The sequence below is a fragment of the Bos javanicus genome, chromosome 6 (genome assembly GCF_032452875.1).
Source record: "Bos javanicus breed banteng chromosome 6, ARS-OSU_banteng_1.0, whole genome shotgun sequence".
NCBI classification, from domain to species: Eukaryota; Metazoa; Chordata; class Mammalia; order Artiodactyla; family Bovidae; genus Bos; species Bos javanicus.
This window is the reverse complement of record NC_083873.1, coordinates 68,080,146-68,088,398: the sequence shown is the minus strand read 5'-3', so window position 1 is coordinate 68,088,398 and position 8,253 is coordinate 68,080,146.

Here is an 8,253-nt window from a genome sequence, read left to right as displayed (position 1 = left end):
CAAAAGCTTTTCAGACAAGCAAAAGCTGAGAGAATTCTGCACCACCAAACCAGCTCTCCAAAAAATACTAAAGGATATTCTCTAGACAGGAAACACAAAAACGGTGTATAAATTCGAACCCAAAACAATAAAGTAAATGGCAATGGGATCATACTTATCAGTAATTACCTTAAACATAACTGGGTTGAATGCCCCAACCAAAAGACAAAGACTGGCTGAATAGATACAAAAACAAGACCCCTACATACGTTGTCTACAAGAGACCCACCTCAAAACAGGGGACACATACAGACTGAAAGTGAAGGGCTGGAAAAAGATTTTCCATGCAAATAGGGACCAACAGAAAGCAGGAGTAGCAATACTCATATCAGATAAAATAGACTTTAAAACAAAGGCTGTGAAAAGAGACAAAGATGGTCACTATATAATGATCAAAGGATCAATCCAAGAAGAAGATATAACAATTATAAATATATATATGCACCCAACACGGGAGCACCGCAATATGTAAGACAAATGCTAACAAGTATGAAAGGAGAAATTAACAATAACACAATAATAGTGGGAGACTTTAATACCCCACTCACACCTATGGATAGATCAACTAAACAGAAAATTAACAAGGAAACACAAACTTTAAACGATACAATAGACCAGTTAGACCTAATTGATATCTATAGGACATTTCATCCCAAAACAATGAATTTCACCTTTTTCTCAAGCGCACATGGAACCTTCTCCAGGATAGATCACATCCTGGGCCATAAATCTAGCCTTGGTAAATTCAAAAAAATAGAAATCATTCCAAGCATCTTTTCTGACCACAATGCAGTAAGATTAGATCTCAATTACAGGAGAAAAACTATTAAAAATTCCAACATATGGAGGCTGAACAACACCCTGCTGAATAACCAACAAATCACAGAAGAAATCAAAAAAGAAATCAAAATTTGCATAGAAATGAATGAAAATGAAAACACAACAACCCAAAACCTGTGGGACACTGTAAAAGCAGTCCTAAGGGGAAAGTTCATAGCAATACAGGCATACCTCAAGAAATAAGAAAAAAGTCAAATAAATAACCTAACTCTACACCTAAAGCAACTAGAAAAGGAAGAAATGAAGAACCCCAGGGTTAGTAGAAGGAAAGAAATCGTAAAAATTAGGGCAGAAATAAATGCAAAAGAAACAAAAGAGACCATAGCAAAAATCAACAAAGCCAAAAGCTGGTTCTTTGAAAGGATAAATAAAATTGACAAACCATTAGCCAGACTCATCAAGAAACAAAGGGAGAAAAATCAAATCAATAAAATTAGAAATGAAAATGAAGAGATCACAACAGACAACACAGAAATACAAAGGATCATAAGAGACTACTATCAACAATTATATGCCAATAAAATGGACAATGTGGAAGAAATGGACAAATTCTTAGAAAAGTACAACTTTCCAAAACTCGACCAGAAAGAAATAGAATATCTTAACAGACCCATCACAAGCATGGAAATTGAAACTGTAATCAAAAATCTTCCAGCAAACAAAAGCCCAGGTCCAGACGGCTTCACAGCTGAATTCTACCAAAAATTTAGAGAAGAGCTAACACCTATCCTGCTCAAATTCTTCCAGAAAATTGCAGAGGAAGGTAAACTTCCAAACTCATTCTATGAGGCCACCATCACCCTAATACCAAAACCTGACAAAGATCCCACAAAAAAAGAAAACTACAGGCCAATATCACTGATGAACATAGATGTAAAAATCCTTAACAAAATTCTAGCAATCAGAATCCAACAACACATTAAAAAGATCATACACCATGACCAAATGGGTTTTATCCCAGGGATGCAAGGATTCTTCAATATCTGCAAATTAATCAGTGTAATACACCACATTAACAAATTGAAAAATAAAAACCATGTGATTATCTCAATAGATGCAGAGAAAGCCTTTGACAAAATCCAACATCCATTTATGATAAAAACTCTCCAGAAAGCAGGAATAGAAGGAACATACCTCAACATAATAAAAGCTATATATGACAAACCCACAGCAAACATTATCCTCAATGGTAAAAAATTGAAAGCATTTCCTCTAAAGTCAGGAACAAGACAAGGGTGCCCACTTTCACCATTACTATTCAACATAGTTTTGGAAGTTGTGGCCACAGCAATCAGAGCAGAAAAAGAAATAAAAGGAATCCAAACTGGAAAAGAAAAAGTAAAACTCTCACTGTTTGCAGATGACATGATCCTCTACATAGAAAACCCTAAAGACTCCACCAGAAAATTACTAGAACTAATCAATGATTATAGTAAAGTTGCAGGATATAAAATCAACACACAAAAATCCCTTGCATTCCTATACACTAATAATGAGAAAACAGAAAGAGAAATTAAGGAAACAATTCCATTCACCATTGCAACGGAAAGAATAAAATACTTAGGAATATATATACCTAGAGAAACTAAAGACCTATACATAGAAAACTATAAAACACTGGTGAAAGAAATCCAAGAGGACACTAATAGATGGAGAAATATACCATGTTCATGGATTGGAAGAATCAATATAGTGAAAATGATTGCACTACCCAAAGCAATTTATAGATTCAATGCAATCCCTATCAAGCTACCAACGGTATTCTTCACAGAGCTAGAACAAATAATTCCACAATTTGTATGGAAATACAAAAAACCTCGAATAGCCAAAGCTATCTTGAGAAAGAAGAATGGAACTGGAGGAATCAACCTACCTGACTTCAGGCTCTACTACAAAGCCACAGTTATCAAGACAGTATGGTACTGGCACAAAGACAGAAATATTGATCAATGGAACAAAATAGAAAGCCCAGAGATAAATCCACGCACATATGGACACCTTATCTTTGACAAAGGAGGCAAGAATATACAATGGATTAAAGACAACCTCTTTAACAAGTGGTGCTGGGAAAACTGGTCAACCACTTGTAAAAGAATGAAACTAGAACACTTTCTAACACCATACACAAAAACAAACTCAAAATGGATTAAAGATCTCAACGTAAGACCAGAAACTATAAAACTCCTAGAGGAGAACATAGGCAAGACACTCTCTGACATACATCAATCACAGCAGGATCCTCTATGACCCACCTCCCAGAATATTGGAAATAAAAGCAAAAATAAACAAATGGGACCTAATTAAACTTAAAAGCTTCTGCACAACAAAGGAAACTACTAGCAAGGTGAAAAGGCAGCCTTCAGAATGGGAGAAAATAATAGCAAATGAAGCAACTGACAAACAACTAATCTCAAAAATATACAAGCAACTCCTACAGCTCAACTCCAGAAAAATAAATGACCCAATCAAAAAATGGGCCAAAGAACTAAATAGACATTTCTCCAAACAAGACATACAGATGGCTAACAAACACATGAAAAGATGCTCAACATCACTCATTATCAGAGAAATGCAAATCAAAACCACTATGAGGTACCATTTCACGCCAGTCAGAATGGCTGCGATCCAAAAGTCTACAAGCAATAAATGCTGGAGAGGGTGTGGAGAAAAGGGAACCCTCTTACACTGTTGGTGGGAATGCAAACTAATACAGCCACTATGGAGAACAGTGTGGAGAGTCCTTAAAAAACTGGAAATAGAACTGCCTTATGATCCAGCAATCCCACTGCTGGGCATACACACTGAGGAAACCAGAAGGGAAAGAGACACGTGTACCCCAATGTTCATCGCAGCACTGTTTATAATAGCCAGGACATGGAAGCAACCTAGATGTCCATCAGCAGATGAATGGATAAGAAAGCAGTGGTACATATACACAATGGAGTATTACTCAGCCATTAAAAAGAATACATTTGAATCAGTTCTAATGAGGTGGATGAAACTGGAGCCTATTATACAGAGTGAAGTAAGCCAGAAGGAAAAACACCAATACAGTATACTAACGCATATATATGGAATTTAGAAAGATGTTAACAATAACCCTGTGTACGAGACAGCAAAAGAGACACTGATGTATAGAACAGTCTTATGGACTCTGAGGGAGAGGGAGAGGGTGGGAAGATTTGGGAGAATGGCATTGAAACATGTAAAATATCATGTAAGAAACGAGTTGCCAGTCCAGGTTCGATGCACGATACTGGATGCTTGGGGCTAGTGCACTGGGACGACCCAGAGGGATGGTATGGGGAGGGAGGAGGGAGGAGGGTTCAGGATGGGGAACACATGTATACCTGTGGCAGATTCATTTTGATATTTGGCAAAACTAATACAATTTGTGAAGTTTAAAAATAAAATAAAATTAATTAAAAAAAAAAGAAAATTTAAAGCAAATTTGAAAGAAATGTAAAAAACAAAAAAAACAAAAAAAACAACTTTGAATCAGTCCCAGAATAAATGAAAACCACAAAGTGAGAAACCTTCACGACCTCCTACCCATTTACAAGAATCTTCTGTTTTCTGCTGTCTTGGGAAAATTGGTCCAACTTGTCCTGCTACTAAATCTCCACCTATGCTTTGGAATCCTTTCTGCTTATTCCTTCAGTCCTTCACACCAATATCATCTCTTGTCTCTCCTTTATCTTGTCGTCTTAAAAAACAGTCAGAACATAGAAATTGAGTCAGTCAGTCAGTTCAGTCACTCAGTTGTGTCCGACTCTTTGCGACCACTTGAACTGCAGCATACCAGGCCTCCCTGTCCATCACCAACTCCCAGAGCCTACCCAAACCCATGTCCATTTAGTCGGTGATGCTGTCCAACCACCTCATCCTCTGTCATCCCCTTCTCCTCCTGCCTTCAATCTTTCCCAGCATCAGGGTCTTTTCAAATGAGTCAGCTCTTCACAACAGGTGGCCAAAGTATTGGAGTTTCAGCTTCAGCATCAGTCCTTCCAATGAACACCCAGGACTCCTTTAGGATGGACTGGTTGGATCTCCTTGCAGTCCAAGGGACTCTCAAGAGTCTTCTCCAACACCACAGTTCAAAAGCATCAATTCTTTGGCACTCAGCTTTCTTTATAGTCCAATTCTCACATCCATACATAACTACTGGAAAAACCATAGCCTTGACTAGACGGACCTTTGTTGGCAAAGTAATGTCTCTGCTTTTCAATATGCTGTCTAGGTTGGTCATAACTTTTCTTCCAAGGAGTAAGCGTCTTTTAATTTCATGGCTGCAGTCACCATCTGCAGTGATTTTGGAGCCCAAAAAGATAAAGTCTGACACTGTTTCCCCATCTATTTCCCATGAAGTGATGGGACCAGATGCCATGATCTTCGTTTTCTGAATGCTGACCTTTAAGCCAAATTTTTCACTCTCCTCTTTCATCAAGAGGCTTTTTAGTTCTTCTTCGCTTTCTGCCATAAGGGTGGTGTCATCTGCATATCTGAGGTTATTGATATTTCTCCTGGCAATCTTGATTCCAGCTTGTGCTTCTTCCAGTCCAGTGTTTCTCATGATGTACTCTGCATATAAGTTAAATAAGCACGGTGACAATATACAGCCTTGACGTACTCCTTTTCCTATCTGGAACCAGTCTGTTGTTCCATGTCCAGTTCTAACTGTTGCTTCCTGACCTGCATACAGATTTCTCAAGAGGCAGGTCCGGTGGTCTGGTATTCCCATCTCTTTCAGGATTTTCCACAGTTCATTGTGATCCACACAGTCAAAGGCTTTGGCATAGTCAATAAAGCAGAAATAGATGTTTTTCTGGAACTCTCTTGCTTTTTCCATGATCCAGCAGATGTTGGCAATTTGATCTCTGGTTCCTCTGCATAGGAACCTGGAATGTCAGGTCCATGAATCAAGGCAAATTGGAAGTGGTCAAACAAGAGATGGCAAGAGTGAATGTCGACATTCTAGGAATCAGTGAACTGAAATGGACTGGAATGGGTGAATTTAACTCAGATGACCATTATATCTACTACTGTGGGCAGGAATCCCTCAGAAGAAATGGGGTAGCCATCATGGTCAACGAAAGAGTCCAAAATGCAGTACTTGGATGCAATCTCAAAAACGACAGAATGATCTCTGTTCGTTTCCAAGGGAAACCATTCAATATCACAGTAATCCAAGTCTATGCCCCAACCAGTAACGCTGAAGAAGCTGAAGTTGAACGGTTCTATGAAGACCTACAAGACCTTTGAGAACTAACACTCAAAAAAGATGTCCTTTTCATTATAAGGGACTGGAAGGCAAAAGTAGGAAGTCAAGAAACACCTCTCCAGGCAAATTTGGCCTTGGAATACAGAATGAAGCAGGGCAAAGACTAATAGAGTTTTGCCAAGAAAATGCACTGGTCATAACAAACACCCTCTTCCAACAACACAAGAGAAGACTCTACACATGGACATGACCAGATGGTCAACACCGAAATCAGATTGATTATATTCTTTGCAGCCAAAGATGGAGATGCAGCAAAAACAAGACCAGGAGCTGACTGTGGCTCAGACCATGAACTCCTTATTGCCAAACTCAGACTTAAAGTGAAGAAAGTAGGGAAAACCACTAGACCCTTCAGATATGACCTAAATCAAATCCCTTATGATTATACAGTGGAAGTGAGAAATAGATTTAAGGGCCTAGATCTGATAGATAGAGTGCCTGATGAACTATGGAATGAGGTTCGTGACATTGTACAGGAGACAGGGATCAAGACCATGCCCATGGAAAAGAAATGCAAAAAAGCAAAATGGCTGTCTGGGGAGGCCTTACAAATAGCTGTGAAAAGAAGAGAAGCGAAAAGCAAAGGAGAAAAGGAAAGATATAAATATCTGAATGCAGAGTTCCAAAGAATAGCAAGAAGAGATAAGAAAGCCTTCTTCAGTGATCAATGCAAAGAAATAGAGGAAAACAACAGAATGGGAAAGACTAGAGATCTCTTCAAGAAAATCAGAGATATCAAAGGAACATTTCATGCAAAGATGGGCTTGATAAAGGACAGAAATGGTATGGACCTAACAAATGCAGAAGCTATTAAGAAGAGATGGCAAGAATACACAGAAGAACTGTACAAAAAAGATCTTCACGACCCAGATAATCACGATGGTGTGATCACTGACCTAGAACCAGACATCCTGCAATGTGAAGTCAAGTGGGCCTTAGAAAGCATCACTACGAACAAAGCTAGTGGAGGTGATAGAATTCCAGTTGAGCTATTTCAAATTGTAAAAGATGATGCTGTGAAAGTGCTGCCCTCAATATGCCAGCAAATTTGGAAAACTCAGCAGTGGCCACAGGACTGGAAAAGGTCATTTTTCATTCCAGTCCCAAAGAAAGGCAATGCCAAAGAATGCTCAAACTACCGCACAATTGCATTAATCTCACACGCTAGTAAAGTAGTGTTCAAAATTCTCCAAGCCAGGCTTCAGCAATATGTGAACCGTGAACTTCCAGATGTTCAAGCTGGTTTTAGAAAAGGCAGAGGAACCAGAGATCAAATTGCCAACATCTGCTGGATCATGGAAAAAAGCAAGAGAGTTCCAGAAAAACATCTATTTCTGCTTTATTGACTATGCCAAAGCCTTTGACTGTGTGGATCACAATGAACTGTGGAAAATCCTGAAAGAGATGGGAATACCAGACCACCGGACCTGCCTCTTGAGAAATCTGTATGCAGGTCAGGAAGTAACAGTTAGAACTGGACATGGAACAACAGACTGGTTCCAGATAGGAAAAGGAGTACGTCAAGGCTGTATATTGTCACCGTGCTTATTTAACTTATATGCAGAGTACATCATGAGAAACGCTGGACTGGAAGAAGCACAAGCTGGAATCAAGATTGCCAGGAGAAATATCAATAACCTCAGATATGCAGATGACACCACCCTTATGGCAGAAAGCGAAGAAGAACTAAAAAGCCTCTTGATGAAAGTGAAAGAGGAGAGTGAAAAATTTGGCTTAAAGGTCAGCATTCAGAAAACGAAGATCATGGCATCTGGTCCCATCACTTCATGGGAAATAGATGGGGAAACAGTGTCAGACTTTATCTTTTTGGGCTCCAAAATCACTGCAGATGGTGACTGCAGCCATAAAATTAAAAGACGCTTACTCCTTGGAAGGAAAGTTATGACCAACCTAGATAGCATGTTCAAAAGCAGAGACATTACTTTGCCAACAAAGGTCCGTTTAGTCAAGGCTATGGTTTTTCCTGTGGTCATGTATGGATGTGAGAGTTGGACTGTGAAGAAGGCTGAGCGCCGAAGAATTGATGCTTTTGAACTGTGGTGTTGGAGAAGACTCTTGAGAGTCCCTTGGAC